This window comes from Lepidochelys kempii, chromosome 27, assembly GCF_965140285.1.
Source record: "Lepidochelys kempii isolate rLepKem1 chromosome 27, rLepKem1.hap1, whole genome shotgun sequence".
NCBI lineage: Eukaryota > Metazoa > Chordata > Testudines > Cheloniidae > Lepidochelys > Lepidochelys kempii.
Genome location: NC_136406.1, coordinates 6,677,001 through 6,699,956, shown reverse-complemented (window position 1 = coordinate 6,699,956; position 22,956 = coordinate 6,677,001). Strand labels below are relative to the sequence as shown.

Below are 22,956 nucleotides of genomic sequence, written 5' to 3'. Positions count from 1 at the left end.
GAGAAGAGCCAGGCAGCCTTCCAGTGTATGCTCAAATATTACACTCCCACCATACCCTGTAACACTTTCATTCCATCTCTTATTTCTCTTCACCCCATCTGCTTGTGGGCCAGTGTAACACACAGTGTCTTTGTCCTTTGTTTACACATATTAGTATATAAGAGTTTGGTGGGGCAGAGCCCCACCTCCTGAGAAAAGGGCTGAACCAGGCCAGAGAGGCTGTGCAAACTGGCAGCCAATCAGGATGGGGGAAAGGGCAGCCATCAGGACCAGGCAAGATCCTATATAAAGGCTGCCCAGCTAGGGAGCAGGGCAGTTGCTCCCTGACTGGCAAGGGAGGAGTACTGGCTCCTGAGCAGAAAGGTAGCAGTTTGGACAGAGCAGTGCTGGGGAAGGGCAGAAGGAGCTGGGGAGCTCCAGCCAAGGAAAACCCCAGGCTGCAGGCCTTGCTACAAAGGGCTGAGCAGGTGCACAGGGCTGAAGGCGAAGCAGCCCAGGGAGAATAGTTTGACAAGGGGAGAGAAGGAGGGCAGAGAGGCTTCCCCTAGAGGGTTCCTGGGTCCCTCCCTTGTACTTCACCTGGCTGAGGAGGAGCATGGCCTGATACAGGCTGTGGCTGGCCCCTGCGACAAAAGGTCTAGACTTAGAGGCTGCAGTCGGCCACTAGAGCTGCTGTAGATCAAAGACTGCTGATGACACCAAGCCCCCGGATGCGGGTGAGACCGGAGCAGTGGGCTCTGCCGGAGGGCAGTGTCCTGAAGAGGATGCCGCTGAGCAACGCGGGTCCTCAAAGCAGTAGAGCAGATGAATGGTAAGGCACCATGTGCAAAGGGTGCTCCATGACTGGAGAGAGTTATTTCCCAGAGCAACCAGCAGGAGGCTCCAGCAGTGGTGAGTCTTGATGCTGTCACAAAGAGTCTCAAAAAGTCAAACCCCAAATTCTATCTCAGGCTGACAAACAGGCTTATATGCTCACACTCCACTCCAAACTGGCCCCCGCCCCACCTCTCATGTAACTTTCTCCACCCCAGTCCAGGAAGATGACCCTGACTCTCCCTACTTGTGATTTGCAGTATCCCCTTCACCGGGGCAAAGAGAGGAAGCTGTGATTATTAATTAACTCCCCTCCCCACCTTGAGTATTGTGTCTCTGGGTCTGTGTGGTTGGAGAAGGTAGCTGATAAGGCCTCATGGATACACCTTGCTTCTTGTATGGTAAATGAAGAGAGATAAATAAATCTCCTCCTGATAGCTCCCATGAGTGGAAACATAACTGACTGGTGGTAACTCATGTGGTCAGTACTTACTGTTGATTTATTTTTAGCATAAACTGAGTGGAGAGTCGGGATTAGGAATCTGGCAGTAAAAGTACTTAAACCCTAATGGAGAGGAATCCGATAGTTTGCATTACAGAAAGGAGGAAGAAAAAAAAGCTGGTTGCAAGCCTCACGTATATGGAATAATTCTCTCTTCTCGTGATCTGCCCCTTGGTGACGCTGTTTCCATTGTAACTGCTTGAGCCTGAGTCTCAGTTATATCAAGGTGCCATTACGCTACTCTGGCACTTGAAGGCCCCTTTTATCTATCTCGAGTAATTTTGCCCCCCATATACCTCAGGATCTAACTTTTTTATCCTCCAGCACCCCTGTGAGGCAGGGCCGGGCTCTTCTAGCAGGGGGCCTGAAGCACAGAGAGGCTCTGTCTGCACTGTGCTCAGAGATGTGATTGCAGCAAGCGTTGACATTCCCAAACTAGCTTTGGTCGAGTGGTGAAGCCACAGCAGCATAGGCAGGACCCTGGGTACGTACTCAAGCAGCTGGCCTGTGTAGCTGCATTTTCACCGCTGCTGTTGCTCAGGCTAGATCAAAGCTAACAGAGCTAGGGCCCCAGGTGCTGTTCTGCCACGTTCGTGTCAAGGGGCCTTCGGGTTAATAAATCTGTTCCCAAACTCTATCTTTGTTGGGCTGAAATTCTCCAGCCTGGGCCTTGAAAGTGTGAAGGAAAATGGCTCAGTTGCTGGTCAGAAGAAGGGGAAAGAAGGAAAACAGTTCTTGCAGCCTTTATGGAAGAATTCTTGCCCAGAAATGGCTAAGGGTGGTCAACGGACCTTTGGAAGGGAAATAGCCCTTGCCAAGAAGATGTGGTTTTGAGATGTGCACTTGAGGGATGTGTGCTCTTCTTGCTGAGCAGTGCTCAGGGGGAAGCTGGGCTGCACTGGGCGGACTGTACTGACCTTCCTTCCCCTGAATAACTCCAGTCCAACCACAAGCCATTTCAAAGTGGCTTTTAGGAAATACAAGGCGGAGTCTTGCTTCGCTAATTTGCTAATTTGTTAGGGGAGGGATAGGATACAGAAAGACCTAGACAAATTGGAGGATTGGGCCAAAAGAAATCTGATGAGGTTCAATAAGGATAAGTGCAGGGTCCTGCACTTAGGACGGAAGAACCCAATGCACAGCTACAGACTAGGGACCGAATGGCTAGGCAGCAGTTCTGCGGAAAAGGACCTAGGGGTGACAGTGGACGAGAAGCTGGATATGAGTCAGCAGTGTGCCCTTGTTGCCAAGAAGGCCAATGGCATTTTGGGATGTATAAGTAGGGGCATAGGAGCAGATCGAGGGATGTGATCGTTCCCCTCTTTTTGACATTGGTAAAGCCTCATCTGGAGTACTGTGTCCAGTTTTGGGCCCCACACTACAAGAAGGATGTGGATAAATTGGAAAGAGTCCAGCGAAGGGCAACAAAAATGATTAGGGGTCTGGAACACATGACTTATGAGGAGAGGTTGAGGGAACTGGGATTGTTTAGTCTGCAGAAGAGAAGAATGAGGGGGGATTTGATAGCTGCTTTCAACTACCTGAAAGGGGGTTCCAAAGAGGATGGCTCTAGACTGTTCTCAATGGTAGCAGATGACAGAACGAGGAGTAATGGTCTCAAGTTGCAGTGGGGGAGGTTTAGATTGGTTATTAGGAAAAACTTTTTCACTAAGAGGGTGGTGAAACACTGGAATGCGTTACCTAGGGAGGTGGTAGAATCTCCTTCCTTAGAGGTTTTTAAGGTCAGGCTTGACAAAGCCCTGGCTGGGATGATTTAACTGGGAATTGGTCCTGCTTTGAGCAGGGGGTTGGACTAGATGACCTTCTGGGGTCCCTTCCAACCCTGATATTCTATGATTCTATGATTCTGTTCTCCAGATAGTCCCAGCACTGGACTGAGAGAGCCTGCAGCTCTGGGCCTGTCTCTGCGACTGACTGGCTGTAACTCTTTTAAACCCTTGTTAGTTAGCATCATGCTGCACCACTACGAGACAGACAAATAGCCTAAACCCTATTTACTGATGGGGGGGACACTGAGGCACAGAGGGGCTGAGTGACTTGCTTAGCTCATGCAGGAAATTTGTCGCAGAGCTGTGCCAGCTGACTCAGGCCCGCGGGTCTTGGGGTAAGGGGCTGTTTAATTGCAATGGAGACATTCAGGCTCAGGCAAAAGCTTGGGAGCTAGAACCCTGCAAGTTGGGAGGGTCAACACCACAGTGAAACTGACCCTTTAGCCAGAGCCTGTTGAGGAGAGTCAGCTGGCACGGGCCAGCCGCGGGTGTCTAATTGCAGTGTAGATATACCCTAAAATATATAGCTAGTATCCAAGACAAAGTATGTAGGGCAACATAATCACAATATCTCACAGCAATTATGTATAATAAACATGATCAGCACTGTTTATCACGGAGGGGTAGGATGATCTCAGAGAGAGGCTGGGGGAAAACACAAGGAAACCAGTTTTCTTAATTGTTAATCAAATGTTATACCTGAAGGATTAATCTAACATTCAACTCAATAGCAGAATAGGTCAAGAGGGGTCTGTATGTAACGCCCAGGACCTCCTGATTGCAATAGTCTGAAATTCAATCACTTTCAAGACCTCTGGAAGATCTGCTTTACTGTGCTTTTGGGAGGTCTTTCCATTCCTTACCGTCATCATAATCTGAGCATAAATATTATAGACAGGTGCAGCTTTGCAGGGCACGAAACTGATGCAGAAACTACTAACACAATAAAGCTCTCTTCTAAGTGGTGATCGCTGCCAGAGTTTGTGGCATGTCGGGTTGGTTTTTGGTTGTTTGTGGTTTTGTTTTCACTACAAATATTTCTTTTTTCAATTCAGTTTAAACTTGAAATCTCGAATTTGTCCACTGATTTCACATACCAATTATGGAGCCAACATTTTGGGTTTTGGTGGATTTCAGAAAGGGGCAGAGGTTGGAATGGAGACACAATCAGACATACTGTGGAAGTTGAGTTGCTACCTTAACTCAGAAATGACTTCTGGGTATTTGTAATAAAGGGGCATAATCCTGGACTATTGGCTAAATTGCGGTTTGTGAAATTACTTCCTGCGTCTCCACATCTCTTGCGCCGGTTTCAGCTGGATACAGATTCCTCTTCTCTTCATATCAGTAACTGTGGCTAACAGGTTAGATTGTGAAGTGGGTTGAAATCCTTCTGGCTGAATGGAGCTATATAAATGTAAGAGGGTCCTTAAGGTCTGTTGTCCCATAACTACCCTTTAATACTTATTCATGTCTAGTCATGATTAATTTTAATTTGTATGATGCTCACTGTCGTCCCTGCTTCAAAGAACTTGCAGTTCACATGCCCCCATCCTGCAAAGATGTCTTTAACTTTGTACGCTTGATTCAGCCCATTATCCTCAATGGGGTTACTTGTGTGTAAAGTGACACTTGGGCTTAAGTCTTTGCCGGATCAGCATATAAATAGTAAATACACGCACTCGGATGGGGGAGTGGTTAAGGAGAGAGAAAAGCAGCAGCAAAGGACACGTTTGCTTTTAAAGACCTTCTTAGTTCTGTAACCAGATCTCAGTTTCATGGGGTTTTTTCACTCCTGCCTATTTTTTTCACCATCTGACTCTTTAGCTATTCCCACCCCCACCCCTTATTTGGGGGGAGGGGGGAGCACGGGGATTTTTCTTATCATAAAAGTGAAATAAATGTGATCCCTCTTCCAGGAGTTCTCTCATTCTAAGCAACACCCCCCCCACACACACATCTAACTTATTTATCTGGCCCCTATTAGCAGAGTGTGTCAGCCTCTCACACTCTTTAATGTATTTACCCTTGCAACACCCTTGCCAGGTAGGGCCATGTTGTTATCCTCATTGTACAGATGGGAAACTGAGGCACGGGGTGACCAAGGTCACACAGGATGGCTGTGTCAGAGCAGGGCGTTGAACCCAGTTGTCCCAAGTTCTAGGTTAGCGTCTAACCATTGGACCATCCTTCCTCATCTCCTTCAGAACCTCTTCCTATGTCCAGGGCTCTGATCCAAAGCCCATTGAATTGAACACGCTGCAGCTTCTCCCAGCAGCTTGCTCTAATCTCTGCCCCCCGGCACAGTGCTCTGAGTGTTGGACAGAGACATGCCACCCTGCATCTGAAAGCAGAGCTGGGATGAGCCAGTGGCTGCCTTGGCATTCAAAGGAAAAGGCTGGGGAGAGGGGAAGGCACCACCAAGGGAGGAGGGATGTGGGTAGGGGGATGCTGTTGGCAGGTGAACCACGTTGGCAGGGATGAATAGGACAAGGCATTCAGCCCAAGAGCTTGTGCCAGAAACTCCCGGTGCTCTGAGAGAGGAGGCTGTTGGGCCACGGCAGCTCCAGGAAGGGGTGGAAAGAGAAGTGCATTAAGAATTGTTATGCTAACCCAGGCCAGGCGATGGGGAGATTCTTGCTGGGACTGTACAGAAAAAATCATTTGAAAAGGCTCCCTGCATCCCCCTGAGCCGCAATCCAGTGCTCATGCTGGCAGGAAGCCCTCTCCTGAAGTGTCCCACTGCACCCACTTGGAAAGGGGGTTCTTGGTTCGTAACCGTCAGACCATAACTCTGCCAACAGCATTTCCCACCTACCATGGCCTACATAGATAAACAGAAGTCTCTGGTGCAAGGAACAAATGTGCTTTCTATACAGCATGGTGCAGACACCTCCGCTGTCTCTGTAGTTAAGGTGATTGTTACTGACAATGATTCAGGCTTCTAGAAATCTGCCAGAAGCCTTGCACATTGGAAGTTCATCTCCCAATACAAATCTATACTCCCCACCCTCCCAAATTCATCTCAAACAAAACCAGTCCACCTGCAATTTTCAGAGGCTTGTCCTTGTGCCAGGGCATATTTTATTGGGAATAACTGAGACAGCTCAGGGGAGGCATCTGGAAGATCCGAAAAGGGCTCAAGAAAGTTTTCGCTATTATTTGTAGTTTGTATCACAGTAGCACTTAGGGCCCTTGTCATGGCCAGGACCCCATTGGGCTAGGGGCTGTTTTTGCATTAGTCAGCAGTTGAGCCAATAAGTCAGAAGGCAGGTGGCTCAGATTTCCAGGGCTGGCTAAAAACAAGCTTGCAAATGAAAGGTCTTGAGCACCCGTTCGGACCAGCATTACAACAAAGGATCCGCATGCTGCCACTGCCAGTGATCTGTGAGAACTGTCTCTTTTTCTCCTCCATAGTGTATGTAAATATTATTGTTTTAAATATTTGCATAGGTCCCTGAGCAAAGCCATATGACGGAATATGCATCAAAGTGACAGCTGGAGGCGTGGCAGTTCAGCCGAGTTACAAACCTGTTTCAGTTGGGAGAAATTCTTCTCAGTAAGATTTTCAACTTTCCCATACAGCCTGGTCTACAGTACGTGGTTATTTCAGGATTAGCCAAGTTAATTGGAAATAAAACTGATTCCGTCCACATGACCAAACCGTTTTTTCTATTTAAAGGGCTCTTTAATTCGATTTCTGTACTCCACCTCGGCAAGTGGAGTAGCACTAAAATCGAGATCGCAGTTCCTGTTTACTGGTACTGTGGACGCAATTCGACATTATTGGCCTCTGGGAGCTATCCCAGAATGCTCCCTTGTGACCACTCTGGACACCACCTCTGATGCACTAGCCAGGTAGGCAGTAAAAGCCCTGGGAACTTTTGAATTTCATTTCCTGTTTGGTCAACATCAGCACAGTCCACCATCACAGGCGGCCGTGCAGAGTCCACCATCACAAGAGACCATGCAGTCCTGGATTCGCAGATGAGGTCCAGCATGGTCCGAACCAGAGGTACTGGATCTCGTCGCATATTGGGGAGATGAATCTGTTATGGCAGAACTACATTCCAAAAAAAGAAATGAAAAAACATATGCTAAAGTATCCAGGCCATGATGGAAAGAGGCTACTCCAGGGACACAGACCAGTGTCGTACAAAAATCAAGGAGCTCAGGCAAGCGTACCAAAAAACCAGGGAGGTGAACGGGCACTCTGGGTCACAGCCCCATACATGCTGCTTCTACCGTGAGCTGCATGCAATTATGGGGGGTGACGCCACCACTACCCCACCACTGTCCATGGACACCTGCAAGGAGGGAGTTGCACGGAGTGAGGAGGATGAGTTATTGGAGGATGAAGAGGAGGAGGAGGAGGAGGACAGTGCACAGGTGGCAAGTGAGGAATCTGTTTTTCCCCTAGCCAGGAACCAGTCTTAACGCTGGAGCAAATAGCCTCCCCCGACTCCCAAGGCTGGCTTCCAGACCATGACCCTGGAGAAGGCACTTCTGGTGAGTGAGAGCCTGATCAGAGCCAGGTGGTGGGGGGAAACCCAGCCACCCTGGGCTGTTCACATTTAGTTTAAAGGTCTCATCCTTGCTCAGAGCCTCACTGGAGCCACGTGGTGGGTGCGGGGAGGGGTTGTGTGAAGCAATCATCCCAGAGAGCCTGCAGGCCCTCCTTTTATATGGCAAACCCATCAGGTATTGTTTGCTATGGGAAAGGGGCCCCGGCACTTTGAAAGCATTGAAATGAATGCGGAAGAAGCAGAACCTCGCGTGCCCCTAGGGCTTACCATGGCTGCCTGCAAGCTGAATTCTGTTGCCCGGCCACATGTTATGGCTTACTCACACCAAAGTGGCAAGCACTTCGGTATAAGAGGCAAAATGTGACCTTGTACAGAAAGAACGTGTGCTGTGTACTGTGAATTGCCTGTTTCACTGAGAAAGAGTGTCCCCTTTGTTCTCTAAAATATATCCTTTAAAATACTACCCTCCCTTTTTCTCCTCCCACAGGTGCAAATGTTTCAACACGGCCCCTTTCTACTCTGTCCCAGAGGCTGGTCCAGATTAGAAGGCGGAAAAAATGAACTTGGGACGACATATTCGCCAAGCTCATGCAGTCCTCCCGCACTGATAGGGCCCAGCTGAATGCCTGGAGGCAAACAATTGCAGAGTCCTGTAAAGCGTTATATGACTACGAAGAGCGGAGGAACGCATGCGATGAGAGTAGGCAGGATGCTATGGTCAAGCTCATGGGGGAGCAAACTGACATGCTCCGCTGTGTGGTGGATCTAATGCGGGAAAGGCAGCAAGACCACAGACTGCCGCTGCAACCCCTGTATAACCGCCCTCCCTCCTCCCCAAGTTCCATAGCCTTCTCACCCAGATGCCCAAGAACACGGGGGAGGCTATGGAGACCCACACACTCAACCCCAGAGGATTGCACAAGCAGCAGAAAGATGGCATATCTGAAATTTTGATTTGGTTTCTGGACTTGTCCTTCCCTCCTCCTCCACCCCCATAACCCAATACCTGATTTCTCTCAATGTGTTGTGCAACAAATAATAAAGAATGTTTTTTAAACAATTGTGACTTTATTTCCTTTCATATATATACAGGGGGTGGGTAACTTCAAGAGAAACAAACACAACTGTCACACCGTACCCTGGCCAGTCATGAAACTGGCTTTCAAAGCTTCTCTGATGCGCAGCACTTCCTGCTGTGCTCTTCTAATCACCCTGTTGTCTGGCTGTGCGAAACTGACTGCCAGGCGAGTTGCCTCAACCTCCCACCCCACCATAAACGTCTCCCCCTTACTCTCTCAGATATTGTAGAGCACACAACAAGCAGCAATTTACAATTGGAATATTGGTTGTGCTGAGATCTAATTGAGTCAGTAAACTGCGCCAGCATGCTTTCAAACTTCCAAAAGCACATTCTACCACCATTCAGCACTTGCTCAGCCTATAGTTGAACTGCTCCTTACTACTGTCCAGGGTGACTATGTATGGCTTCATGAGCCATGGCATTAAGGGGTAGGCTGGGTCCCTGAGGATAACTATAGGCATTTCAACATCCCTAACAGTAATTTTCTGGTCTGGGAAGTAAGTCCCTTCCTGTTGCTGTTCAAACAGACCAGAGTTCCTGAAGATTTGCAAGTTGTAGTGGGGGAGATTTAGGTTGGATATTAGGAAATTTTTTTTCACTAGGAGGGTGGTGAAGCACTGGAATGCGTTCACTAGGGAGGTGGTGGAATCCCCTTCCTTAGAAGTTTTTAAGGTCAGGCTTGACAAAGCCCTGGCTGGGATGATTTAGTTGGGGTTGGTCCTGCTCTGGGCAGGGGGTTGGACTAGATGACCTCCAGAGGTCCCTTTCAACTCTGATATTCTATGATTCTAAGATGTGAGCGTCATGCACATTTCCCAGCCATCCCACATAGATGTCAGTGAAACATCCCTTGTGATCCACCAGTGCTTGCAGCACCATTGGAAAGTACCCATTGCAGTTTACGTACTGGCTGCCCCGGTGTTCCGGGGCCAAGGTAGGGATATGTGGTCCGTCTATCGCCCCGCCGTGGTTAGGGAACCCCAGCATTAAAGCCATCCACAGTGGTCTGCACATTTCCCAAAGTCACTACCCTTGATAGCAGCTGGCCAATGATTGTGTTGGCTACTTGCAGCACAGCAGCTCCCACAGTAGATTTGCCCACTCCAGACTAATTCCCAACTGATCAGTAGCTCTCTGGCATTGCAAGCTTCCGCAGGGTTATGGCCACTCACTTCTCAGCTGTGAGGACTGCTCTCATTTTGGTGTCTTTGCGCTTCAGGGCATGGACCAGCAAGTCACAAAGTTCCATGAAAGTGGCCCTACACATCCGAAAGTTTCGCAGCCCCTGGGAATCATCCCATATCTGCAACACTATGCTGTCTAACCAGTCTGTACTTGTTTCCTGGGCCCAGAATCGGCATTCCACAGTGTGAACCTGGCCCAACGCAACCATGATCTCCCAATCGCTACATACCTAGGAACATCTGTGCTTCTAGGAACATCTGTGTCCATGTCCTCATCAGTATAGTAATTGCTCTGTCGTCGCTTCCTCACCCAGTTTTGCAGGTACTGCACATACTGCTGGATAAGGTGCGAAGTATTTACTGTGGTCAAAACTACAGCGGAGATCTGAGCGGGCTCCATGCTTGCCGCGCTATGGTGCCTGCATGGATAATCCTGGAAAAAGGGCGCAAAACGTAGGAGAGCAGAGTGGCAGTGGAACAGGTGCTGTTCGGTTCATGATAACCAAAAAAAGGCTGTAAATGGTTGTCTTCTGTAGCTTTCATGGAGGCAGAGCCCAGGACAGACAACATGGAGAAGCTCGGTAGCGCAGCAAGAGCGGGAGAGCAGAGTTGGTGGCGGAAGCTGTGCTGCTCTGTTCATGATGGCCGAGCGGAGTTGGCAGCAGAAACAGTCGATGAGGAAGAGAAAGAGTAGATTCTTATAGAGATTACATAGAAAGACGAGAGGAAATGCGAGGTGGATTCATAGTACCAGGAGAGAAGCGGTGCACCGTACTGCACCATCTGCTGAAAGCAGTATGGTGTCTGCACACCAAAAAGGCGCAAAATGGTTGTCTGCCGTAGCTTTCAGGGAGGGGGGAGCGACTGACGACGCACACCCAGAAACACCCGTGAGAATGTTTTTGCCCCATCATGCACTGGGAGCTTAACCCAGAATTCCAATGGACAGTGGGGACTGTGGGATAGCTACCCACAGTGCACTGCTCCGACATTTGATGCTAGCCTCAGTACTGTGGATGCACTCCGCCAAATTCACATGCTTCAGTGAGGACACAAGACCGAATGTATAGAATCATTTCAGAAAATTCAAATAGAACAATTTTGAAATAATTTTGTACTGTAAACGTACCCTTAATTTAGTTCTAAACACAAAGAGAAGATTTGCAAAGGTATTAGTGGCACTGAAGTGCTTAACTTCCATTCGCTTTCAGTGGGCGTCAGGATACCTGAACGCCTCTTTGAATATATCCCCGGATGTGCTAATCCCAATTTGTTCTGGCATTTATTTTCATCTAGTCTTTGTTTCCAAATATAAAAAGATGCCCTCTTCCGCCCTTATGAAAAATGCAGCCCCTAATTAAGACATACCTAATACAGTATGCACATATTGTTTGAAATTCACCCAGAGCAGAGAACTCAAGTAAATCACCAAGCACAGTTTGCACTCCACATAATAAAGGTTTGTAGGTTTTTTGAAAAGCCTCTGCTCTCTGATGAATTTCTTCCTTTATGATTGTCATAAATATAAAGGAAAGGATAAACCCCTTTAAAATTCCTCCTGGCCAGAGGAAAAATCCTCTCACCTGTAAAGGGTTAAGAAGCTAAAGGTAACCTCACTGGCACCTGACCAAAATGACCAATGAGGAGACAAGATACTTTCAAAAGCTGGGAGGAGGGAGAGAAACAAAGGGTCTGTGTCTGTCGGTACGCCTTTTTTTGCCGGGGATAGAACAGGAATGGAGTCTTAGAACTTTTAGTAAGTAATCTAGCTAAGTATGTGTTAGATTATGATTTCTTTAAATGGCTGAGAAAAGAACTGTGCTGAATAGAATGACTATTTCTGTCTGTGTGTCTTTTTTTGTAACTTAAGGTTTTGCCTAGAGGGATTCTCTATGTTTTGAATCTAATTACCCTGTAAGGTATAGAATCATAGAATATCAGGGTTGGAAGGGACCTCAGGAGGTCATCTAGTCCAACCCCCTGCTCAAAAGCAGGACCAATCCCCAATTAAATCATCCCAGCCAGGGCTTTGTCAAGCCTGACCTTAAAAACTTCTAAGGAAGGAGATTCCACCACCTCCCTAGGCAACGCATTCCAGTGTTTCACCACCCTCCTACTGAAAAAGTTGTTCCGAATATCCAACCTAAACCTCCCGCACTGCAACTTGAGACCATTACTCCTTGTCCTGTCCTCTTCTACCACTGAGAGTAGTCTAGAACCATCCTCCCTGGAACCACCTCTCAGATAGTTGAAAGCAGCTATCAAATCCCCCCTCATTCTTCTCTTCTGCAGACTAAACAATCCCAGTTCCCTCAGCCTCTCCTCATAAGTCATGTGTTCCAGACCCCTAATCATTTTTGTTGCCCTTCGCTGGACTCTTTCCAATTTATCCACATCCTTCTTGTAGTGTGGGGCCCAAAACTGGACACAGTACTCCAGATGAGGCTTTACCAATGTCAAAAAGAGGGGAACGATCACATCCCTCGATCTGCTCCTATGCCCCTACTTATACATCCCAAAATGCCATTGGCCTTCTTGGCAACAAGGGTACACTGCTGACTCATATCCAGCTTCTCGTCCACTGTCACCCCTAGGTCCTTTTCTGCAGAACTGCTGCCTAGCCATTCGGTCCCTAGTCTGTAGCTGTGCATTGGGTTCTTCCGTCCTAAGTGCAGGACCCTGCACTTATCCTTATTGAACCTCATCAGATTTCTTTTGGCCCAATCCTCCAATTTGTCTAGGTCCCTCTGTATCCTATCCCTGCCCTCCAGTGTATCTACCACTCCTCCCAGTTTAGTATCATCCGCAAATTTGCTGAGAGTGCAATCCACACCATCCTCCAGATCATTTATGAAGATATTGAACAAAACCAGCCCCAGGACCGACCCCTGGGGCACTCCACTTGACACCGGCTGCCAACTAGACATGGAGCCATTGATCACTACCCGTTGAGCCTGACAATCTAGCCAACTTTCTACCCACCTTATAGTGCATTCATCCAGCCCATACTTCTTTAACTTGCTGACAAGAATACTGTGGGAGACCATGTCAAAAGCTTTGCTAACGTCAAGAAACAATACATCCACTGCTTTTCCTTCATCCACAGAACCAGTAATCTCATCATAGAAGGTGATTAGATTAGTCAGGCATGACCTTCCCTTGGTGAATCCATGCTGAGTGTTCCTGATCACTTTCCTCTCATGTAAGTGCTTCAGGATTGATTCTTTGAGGACCTGCTCCATGATTTTTCCGGGGACTGAAGTGAGGCTGACTGATCTGTAGTTCCCAGGATCCTCCTCCTTCCCTTTTTTAAAGATTGGCACTACATTAGCCTTTTTCCAGTCATCCAGGACTTCCCCCGTTCGCCACGAGTTTTCAAAGATAATGGCCAGTGGCTCTGCAATCACAGCCGCCAGTTCCTTTAGCATAGGGTCCATAAACATAAATCCTACATCCTCAAACTCCATCGACCTAAAGACTAGACAGCCCAGGTGGGCGTGAGGGCTGATCAGCTAATGGAATCCATCTGAGCTCTCTAACTGTGTTCTAATGATGGGTACTATAATAGCTACATAAAACAGTGACCTGGTGAAGACATCCAGTTCGGGGAGATGTATCTGGAAGTAGCAGCATGAATATTAGTGCCATAATCAATTAGCTGGAACAGCTGTTTGGCAGGAGGTATTCCAGCTGTAGAAATCTAAAGCAAAACTTCAGTACAAAAAGCATCCTAGTCCAACATCCGTTATGATACCAGCTTACTGAGAAGAAAACCAACAAACAGTAGGGAATTGGGCCATGACACCTCATTTTTAAAGCTACTAACTGGTGACAAAGCCCTCTTGAAATGAGTCTTCCTCAGTAGTTGCCATTCTGGCCTGATGAGTATAGAAATAATTTCCTCTGTATTTAGCAAAAACATATTGACTCAAAGTCTGGAGTTTATTGATACTGATACTGAATTGCAGGGGTGTTTCTAGTGTGTTAAGATGTGGGCCTGTACCGAGGGGGACAGATATTCAAAACTGGCCAGCACTCAGCATTGTCTGTTGTTCTGGGAGGCATAGGGAGGGAATCTCATTTGTCCTCCGTGGGAGCTGCTGGGTTCAGAGTACTTTTGAATTGCTGTCCCAGGCTCTTTCATCTTCACATAGATGCAGAAAGTGGTCCCAGGACACAGCCATGGGGTGCGTACTGAATATGATAGGCAATTTTTGAGATTGAGGCTCTCGGAAAATTACAAATTTGCATCTCCTTGACAAGTACGTTAGCAGGTATGTTTTGTTCAGACCCAGAACGCCCATGTTAGTCATTCATAAATGGTGATTCATGGTATCTAATGCCTTGGAGAAGTCAATAAATATTACACAGGTTAAGTTGCTGGACTCCATCCTGCACTTAATCCCTCATTTTTCAATGAGGTGATAATTACAGAATAATTTGAGTGAAGCTCTGATGGAAATGTATTAAGAAAATGTGATTTTATTATATTTGGTCAAAGGTGAGTGAACACCTTTCTACAGTACGTTAGAAATGATAGGCAGCAGTGACATGGGAAAGGAATTTTTCACCACTTTATCACCACTCTTAGCGAATTTCCAAGATAGCAGCCTCACACCAGTATTTAAAAGGCAACTTTAATCCATTCTGACTGGTTTCTCAAGTAGCTGAGGCACCAAGTTGTAAAAGATTATTTCATCTATAAAGGGGCACAAATGGCCTTTAAAAAATGATGGCCACATTTCTATGTAAACATGAAGGGCTCTCAGCTGATCCCGGCTCCATGGAAGAGCAGCATTCCAGCACGATCTCCCATGAGCTCTGGGGAAAAGCTGTGGCTGCATTGCAGGGACCAGAATTAGTATTGATTATCAACATCCTTATAGCATATAGAAGCACCAGTTGTGGACCAGGACCCCATGGCAGTAGGTGCTGTACAAACACAGGACAAAGAGACAGCCTCTGCCCCAAAGAGTTTACGGTATAAGAATAAGAGACACTCACATTTATTGCCTGCTTTTTCAAATTACCACCTCAGCTTATAATTCTCCTGCAGCTAGGTTAAAGGTAGAACATTCCCTCCTCTTATCAGATTGAGGCAAAACATAGGGACTAGATTCTATTCCTGTGCCGTCGTAAATCTGGAGTAGGTCCACTGGAAGCAGTGGTGTTACTCTGAATTTATACAGATGTAACCAAGAGTAGAACTGGGACCATTATCTAATACAGATTGTGATGAGGAATGACAGTGTTTTATGCAGCAGAACACAAAAGGAACTGGGTAGGACATTGCGTTCACCCCCATAAAGGGCACATTCAAGTGTTTACTTTCAGTTTCCAGAAGTGCTGGTGTAAAGTACTCCACTCTGAAAGAGTTAGCAGCTTCAGCCACGACTTTGCGTTTTGACAGACTGTTTCATACCCAAGGCCACAGCCCAGCTCTTTAGGGGAAACAACATTTATCACAACTGAAAAAACTGCTTTCTGGTGTGACGCTGAACCAGTGAAGTGTCTCTGAGGATGGCTTTCTCTGAGGCTGGTCTGGTCATCAGGACTCCAAATCTGAAGCACTGTTTGTTTTAGGAGTTATGTCAACCTGACCACACAAAACAAAATGTCCTTGTTGTAGCACTGAGTTTAGGAAGCTGGGCACTCCGAGGGAGGGGAGGCAAAAATGAGGCAGAAACCTCAGCCTTAGTTCTGTTCCCTTCTCGTACGTTAAATACATATACTTTCAGGATAATATTTGATATAATCCAGGCTGGAATTTATCACCCAACTTGGCATGAAGTAAGGTCTGGTATTTTACACCCAATCAGCTTGCTTGAAGTCTGAATGAGATTTCGAAAGCCAAGCAAAAGGAGAGATCTCTGAAATCTGATTATCCTTAAATAAGGCTGCCCCTAGGGAGGTTGTGGAATCCCCATCATTGGAAGTTTTTAAGAACAGTCCCTTCCAGCTCTCTGTTTCTATGACTCCGGGCCTCCTTCAAAAAGTACATATCCATAAGCCACTATCCTGTTCAACACTGATCCCTAGGTGGGGCCTTCCTGGGAAGAGGCATACCAGCGCCCTCTGTGGCATGTTCTCCCATTGCACTCAGCAGCCAGAATGTCTCTTAGACCCACCACCTTCTAGCATAGAAGGCACAAGGGAGCCAATCCCACGCATTGGCAGAGCCTCTGGCAGGACGGTGCCTGTGCGGGTGTGATGCTAATGTAGAGTGATGTCGTTTAGACTTCAGGAGAGAAAATGATGTTTCAATTTTCTGCTTTAATTCCAATTTCAGCCTGTGGTGCTTTTGGCCTTGGCTGGTCTCGGCTTGCATGGGAATGAAAGAATCCGAGGGATTTGTTTAGTTCCACTCATTTTCCAATTCAAGGTTTAGTTGTCCGGAGCCAGCTTTTTGCCTCCAAAACATGTAATGTGCTTCCTCTTCGGGTTTCTTATTGTGCTAAGAACAATAAGCTTTCAGCCAGCTAGCGCAGATTTGCTGATAATAAAATATATGAGGAATAACACCGCCCTGTGGGGCAAGCAAGTAGTCACAGAGCACAGGGCAATACAAATGCCAATGTCTAACACAATGATAAAGCACGGCTTGGGTTATTACATTCCACAAAGTTCCATTTCTCCAAATAGCTATGGGTGTATTAACCTAAGTCTACTTTGCTCTTAACTGACTAATACTGACTGGCCTCTGAGAATGTCAGCTTGCAGGATCTCGGCTGAGTGCCTGGGCGGCAGAGCTGTTGAATCAATAATTCTTCTGCACAAATAGGAGAATTCCTTGAGAGAAGGCCAAAATACTGTGTTAGCCATTGGGGAAGACGGGGCTGCAAAAAATCCACAGTGTGAAATCATAGAATATCAGGGTTGGAAGGGACCCCAGAAGGTCATCTAGTCCAACCCCCTGCTCAAAGCAGGACCAATTTCCAGTTAAATCATCCCAGCCAGGGCTTTGTCAAGCCTGACCTTAAAAACCTCTAAGGAAGGAGATTCTACCACCTCCCTAGGTAATGCATTCCAGTGTTTCACCACCCTCTTAGTGAAAAGGTTTTTCCTAATATCCAATCTAAACCTCCCCCACTGCAACTTGAGACCATTACTCCTCGTTCTGTCATCTGCTACCATTGAGAACAGTCTAGAGCCATCCTCTTTGGAACCTCCTTTCAGGTAGTTGAAAGCAGCTATCAAATCCCCCCTCATTCTTCTCTTCTGCAGGCTAAACAATCCCAGCTCCCTCAGCCTCTCCTCATAACTCATGTGTTCCAGTCCCCTAATCATTTTTGTTGCCCTTCGCTGGACTCTCTCCAATTTATCCACATCCTTCTTGAAGTGTGGGGCCCAAAACAGGACACAGTACTCCAGATGAGGCCTCACCAATGTCGAATAGAGGGGAATGATCACGTCCCTCGATCTGCTCGCTATGCCCCTACTTATACATCCCAAAATGCCATTGGCCTTCTTGGCAACAAGGGCACACTACTGACTCATATCCAGCTTCTCGTCCACTGTCACCCCTAGGTCCTTTTCCGCAGAACTGCTGCCTAGCCATTCGGTCCCTAGTCTGTAGCTGTGCATTGGGTTCTTCCGTCCTAAGTGCAGGACCCTGCACTTATCCTTATTGAACCTCATCAGATTTCTTTTGGCCCAATCCTCCAATTTGTCTAGGTCCTTCTGTATCCTATCCCTCCCCTCCAGCGTATCTACCACTCCTCCCAGTTTAGTATCATCCACAAATTTGCTGAGAGTGCAATCCACACCATCCTCCAGATCATTTATGAAGATATTGAACAAAACTGGCCCCAGGACCGACCCTTGGGGTACTCCACTTGATACCGGCTGCCAACTAGACATGGAGCCATTGATCACTACCCGTTGAGCCCGACAATCTAGCCAGCTTTCTACCCACCTTGTAGAAATCTCTGTGTGGGTGCAGCGAGCCGTTTATTTATAGACTTCTCTGTGGCTATCGTCACAATAGGATACAAGTACCTCATCGGTGGTAATGGACCAGATCCTCAGCTGCTGTGAACTAGTGAAGCTGCATTGACCCCTGGGTAACTGTGCTGAGAAGCGGGCGCAGTAGGCTAAGATGCACAGCCCCTTTGTATTATCCGCATAATGGCAATTAGGGCACCAGCCTAGGGCTTGGGAGACCCCAGGTTCAATTTTCTGTTCCGCCACAGAGTTCTTGGGGAAGTCACGTAGGCCTGGATCTACAAAGGGACTTGCCACACCTGTCTTTTAGGCATTTGGAAATTCACTGGAACAACAAAGCCTAAGTGAGGTGCCCAGGCCCCCTGTACAATGCATGGGGATGGATAGGTGCCTACAAATGGGGTCCACAAAAGCCAGCAGGCTAGGTGGGAGCTGCCTCAGCCAGCCAATGAGAGACACAGATGAGAGGGGTGTGGCCAAAGCCTCACCCCCTTATGGGGTTAGGTGCCTAAATTTGGGCTGCTGGGAAGTGCCGGTCTCTGCTTGCGATCCTCAGCTGGGAGCCCATCTCCTGAAGGCAGGTGGCTCAGCTGTTTATCGGGAGAATGAGTTAGGGTACTGAGCCAGGCTGTGGGAGACCCTGGTTCAGTCTCCTCTCTGCCTGATGTGGGGAAGGGATTTGAAAAGGGGTTTCCTGCCTCTCAGGTGACGCCCTACACACCTAAGACACTTGGGACTAAGCTGCACACTGAGTCCCGGGCTTGTGGACTTGCTGTTTCCAAGCCTGGGCTTCAGCATCCACACTGCACCGTAAACCTGGGTCTCACAGCCATGTTAATGCATCCACACTGTGCTACACAGACCTTCTGACTCGGATCTGTGGCTTGAACTGCATCCACGTTGCAAATGACAGGGCTAGAACCCAAGTCTCAGGACCCCGTCTCTTAGCCCCCCTCCCCACCATCCCAGCAGCGTCCTAGGACCCAAGTCCTGCCTGCTTGCTGATCCAAGTCAGACTGATTTGTATGTGGACAGAAGGAGGGCTTGTACTCAAACCTGAGTCAGTCCCCGGGTTTTGCGGGCACTGTAGATCTACCTTTGGATGCTTTTTTAAAATTTGTACCCCATGTCTAGTGGGCCATCATCTCTCTCCCTTGCAGTCTGACTCCAACTACGTCTCACATTTCTCCATAGAAACTATAGCAAGTAGAGGGAAATAAATGCTGTATTGCTTGTAGTTTTTATCTCAGTAATTTTCTTTGGGGGTGTGGAGGGTGGTATATTTAATTCACTAGAACACGACTAGAAGTGAGGAATCAATGTCTGCCTGAAATCAATGGTCTTGACCCTAAAATAGAGCTAGTAAAGCCAGGTCAGAGGCACAGAATGAGAAATCACTTTATTAAGCTTGGAATAAGCATGAAATGGGCAAAGTCATAAAGATGGATGGGGGACCTGCCTGCTTCTAAACACTGGACAGTAATTTTTACATTAAACTAGATTCTCTGCAATTAACTGTGCCTTTTCATAGAATATCAGGGTTGGAAGGGACCTCAGGAAGTCATCTAGTCCAACCCCTGCTCAAAGCAGGGCCAATTCCCAGTTTTTGCCCCAGATCCCTAAATGGGCAACTCAAGGATTGAGCTCACAACCCTGGGTTTAGCAGGCCAATGCTCAAACCACTGAGCTATCCCTCCCCCTGTGTTCTCTGCCCTTAAGGACCTGTATGATGGCTGGTCTGAAACAGCCAGATTGAAGCTGCCAGTGTAACTAGCCTGTGTAATATGCCACAAAGTGAACATAAAAGATCCATGGTCCATTTTCCATCTGCAGGACCCAGGTACCCAGAAAATTAGCTCTAAATGGCTCATGTTTGTCTGAGAAGCGCGACCTCCCATGATATGGACAGAACCCTGTTGTGCAAGGTGCTGTACAAACAGAGCAAAAAGAGAGTCCCTGCCACAAAGAGCTGACTATGTCAGCGCTTACAAGAGAGTCTACCCTGCGGCAGAATCAGAAACATTTTGAGCCGCCTTGTTTTTTGCATATTGGTCTAGAAACTGAGGAAGGGAATCCTGGTAGACGCAGGGCAGGGAGGACTGGCTGGTAAGGAGACAGGGAAATGCCCCCAAAACAGGCACCTGCAGTGAGAGTCACCCATCACCTAATCCCCCCACTTCCAAAACTTTCTTGTGCTACTATAGTGGAAAGCCCTTGCCACCCCGTGTCCAGCTGCCAATCCCTTCTGCACTCTATCAATCTGGCTATTGTAGACTGCCTGTATGACACGGCTGCTCCCTGTTATCAGCTGAGAATGGCCCCGTTGCTTCCACAGCCATGAGCCAATAAGTCCTAGCACTTTTCCCTGCATCCCCAGAGGGAGCTTCACCCCTAATAATACTCCAAAAAGAAAAGCCACGTTGAAGAGATTGTGGCCAATGCCTGGGGAGAGAGAGGAATTAAAAACAGCAGAGTGTGTGTAAATATCCCAATATATCCCTGCAAGGAAACACCTTTTGCCTCTTAATGTCCCCGCAAGTTATGTTGCCCCGGATTTGGCGGGTGTATGTGCCCTAGAATTTGATGATGCTAATTGCAACCATATTATGTGCATTCAGACACCATGAATTAATACTATTGAACACCACATAGTTAAAGGTTAATTTGAATGAGCCAGGCTTCTGGAGGCAAGGTCAAATCTTAGCTGCATGCTTGCAGTTTCTGCTAATCAAAATGGGAGGAGGGGAGAAAAGAGTCAACAAATTGAGACTGAAAGAAAATACTTGGACCAGAACCTTGAATTTGGGTGTCTTTGGTATAGATGCTTATTATGACTAAGATTGTTAGGAATGTTTTGTTGATAAGTAGCTTATTGAAGTCGGAGAAGTGATGACCCAGTAGGGGTTGCTGTGATCTGTGTGTTTTGTGAAAGTTAGTTATGAAAAAACTAGATAATAGAGTGTACTTTGGAGCAGTTTCTCTGAAGCTATCGTGAGAGATTTTTTTTTTCCTGACACCAGACTCCCCAGCAGGAAGCATATCTGCTTCCAGGTAACTATTTGGGATGTTCTAAACCTATTGCTTATGTTTGTGTGTGCTTAAATCTAATAAACTGTCTTTTTAGATAAAGAGCATGCTTACTTGTATTAGTCTTTCATCATACAGAATTGCTGTGTTCCCATGGATTTATTCCTGACACTGCCTGGAGAGAAACAGTTAAGTTACCACTGCTTTTGGTTCTGAAAACCCAGGAAAACAGTTACCCCAATTCTTCCTGCGTCAAACCCCCCTTATTTCAATTTTCACCTCTGTGGTGGTCAGCTATGAAACCTGCTGTGATTAGAAATGTGTAATCTTAGACTTATAGGATATACAAGAGTCGCTCTGAATAGTTGACTTAGTTGGGTAACATTTAAAATTAAGGCCCTGCACAGAGAGGATGTTCTTTGCCAGGGTCTGGGCAATGCTTTTAGGGACCCACAAGGGAAACATAAAAATGTAGAGAAATTGTAGAGAAAAGGTAAAGAAATTCCAGCTCTGCAGTGTCCCATTTTTTTCGGTATTCCTTCCCACTTTTAGTAGGAGGGACACGCAACGCAGAGCTGGAACTCTGCTTAGCAGGAGGGACACACAGCGAAGAGCTGGAACTCTGTTCGTGACCGAAGTATAAGGGGTACAAGCCCTCGGATCGCTACCCCTTCCTGCTTCTCCACGTGGGCACCAATGATACTGCCAAGAATGACCTTGAGCGGATCACTGCGGACTACGTGGCTCTGGGAAGAAGGATAAAGGAGTTTGAGGCGCAAGTGTTGTTCTCATCCATCCTCCCTGTGGAAGGAAAATGCCGGGGTAGGGACCGTCGAATCGTGGAAGTCAATGAATGGCTACGCAGAAGGTGTCGGAGAGAAGGTTTTGGATTCTTTGACCATGGGATGGTGTTCCATGAAGGAGGAGTGCTGGGCAGAGACGGGCTCCATCTTACAAAGAGAGGGAAGATCATCTTTGCGAGCAGGCTGACTAACCTAGTGAAGAGGGCTTTAAACTAGGTTCACCGGGGGAAGGAGACCAAAGCCCTGAGGTAAGTGGGAAAGCGGGATACTGGGAGGAAGCACAGGCAGGAACGTCTGTGAGGAGAGGGCTCCTGCCTCATACTGAGAATGAGGGGCGATCATCAGGTTATCTCAAGTGCCTATATACAAATGCACAAAGCCTTGGAAACAAGCAGGGAGAACTGGAGGTCCTGGTGATGTCAAGGAATTATGATGTGATTGAAATAACAGAGACTTGGTGGGATAACTCACATGACTGGAGTACTGTCATGGATGGTTATAAACTATTCAGGAAGGACAGGCAGGGCAGAAAAGGCGGGGGAGTAGCACTGTATGTAAGGGAGCAGTATGACTGCTCAGAGCTCTGGTACGAAACTGCAGAAAAACCTGAGTGTCTCTGGATTAATTTTAGAAGTGTGAGCAACAAGAGTGATGTAGTGGTGGGAGTCTGCTATAGACCACCGGACCAGGGAGATGAGGTGGATGAGGCTTTCTTCCAGCAGCTCGCACGCCCTGGTTCTCATGGGTGACTTTAATTTTCCTGATATCTGCTGGGAGAGCAATACAGCGGTGCATAGACAATCCAGGAAGTTTTTGGAAAGCGTAGGGGACAATTTCCTGGTGCAAGTGCTAGACAAGCCAACTAGGGGGGGAGCTTTTCTTGACCTGCTGCTCACAAACAGGGAAGAATTAGTGGGGGAAGGAAAAGTGGATGGGAATCTGGGAGGCAGTGACCATGAGTTGGTTGAGTTCAGGATCCTGACACAGGGAAGAAAGGTAAGCAGCAGGATACGGACCCTGGACTTCAGGAAAGCAGACTTCGACTCCCTCAGGGAACAGATGGGTAGGATCCCAGCAGTTCTGCAGAAAAGGACCTAGGGGTGACAGTGGACGAGAAGCTGGATATGAGCCAGCAGTGTGCCCTTGTTGCCAAGAAGGCCAATGGCATTTTGGGATGTATAAGTAGGGGCATAGCGAGCAGATCGAGGGACGTGATCGTTCCCCTCTATTCGACATTGGTGAGACCTCATCTGGAGTACTGTGTCCAGTTTTGGGCCCGACACTAC

At 47.4% G+C, this 22,956-nt stretch overlaps 1 protein-coding gene across 3 annotated transcripts in view; it reads left to right on the top strand.

Annotated features, from left to right (window-relative positions):
- ASIC2 (acid sensing ion channel subunit 2) overlaps nucleotides 1–22,956 on the top strand; it is a 1,322,378-nt gene that overhangs the window by 1,011,279 nt on the left and 288,143 nt on the right. The gene's annotated exons all lie outside the window — the stretch shown is intronic.